The following is a 1,188-nucleotide window of genomic DNA, read 5'->3' as shown; positions in this document are numbered from 1 at the left end:
AGATTTTACGTAAATATTTATTTTTGATTAATTTATTATCTAAGAAAATTAAAAATTTTGGAAATTTAATTTTTTCTTAAATATAAAATTAAGGGTTCTCAAGGTATTGGTAGACTCAAGATTTCTCCGGGCTTTCAAATATGATCTTAATCTTTCGAAGAAAACGAAGACCATGTGTTATTCAGACAAAAATTTCCCGAACACAGATTTTGAAGATAATGATTTTCTTATTCCAAAGAAATTGATTTCAAGACCTATAGAAGAAAATTGTGGAACTTCCTCAAAGGCTTACTCCATAGGATACCACCGGGTTTTCAAACGCAAGAAAGGTATGAAATTTCTACGGGTACAAGTTTTCTCGAAGATTTTAAAGACACCTCTATGATTCCAGATTTTACAGTCACACAGTGGTTTGTACCAATGCTACATATATCCGGGAATCACATAGATCAGAAAGGCAGGAATTGTGGAGGTTAGAGAGAATAGTGGGGACAAAGAAACATCTCAGTTATAGACATTAAAGTTGGAACCTCGGGACAGAATGTAAGAGTTACTGGTAGTTGAATCAGAGGAAGCTCAAGTAGAAACACTTGAGGGACTGGACGTCAAAGCAGTGTTTCACATGTCAAGGAAGTTTAGTCAAATCAAATTCACAAGGAGTACTTATGCTATACCTTAGTGATGATTGATGACTACTCTTAACACAAAGTTATTGTTCGTGCATTCTCAAGACAAGACATCACAGATGGTGATTGATCATATCAAAGAAGATCAAGCTGGAAGCAACTATAACAGAAATGATCTTGTGGACAGATAATGGGACTGAATTCAAGAAGTAGTTCTGATTAATATTTGTAATATCAAGAATATTCTGAGACATATTCAGCAATAGGAACTCCGTGTCAGAATGGAGTGGTATAAAGAAAGAACTGGAACTAGATTAAAGCTACAAGGGCAATATCAAACTAATCAAGACTTTCTAAATACCAAAGGGCTGAAGCAGTCAATACAATTTATAACAAGTAAGATCAAGCCTTGATCTGGATGTATACATGAAGACCACTAATAAGTTAATGGCCAACAGAAGCAAACACTGGATAACCTGTAATTGTTTGGAGAGAATTTTCTACAGAAGCAAATAGTTAAATATTTTCAGTTGTTTGAAGATCTTGGCATTTGCAGCTAAGA

The sequence above is a fragment of the Apium graveolens genome, chromosome 11, assembly GCF_009905375.1.
Source record: "Apium graveolens cultivar Ventura chromosome 11, ASM990537v1, whole genome shotgun sequence".
NCBI classification, from domain to species: Eukaryota; Viridiplantae; Streptophyta; class Magnoliopsida; order Apiales; family Apiaceae; genus Apium; species Apium graveolens.
This window is presented reverse-complemented; position numbering follows the sequence as displayed.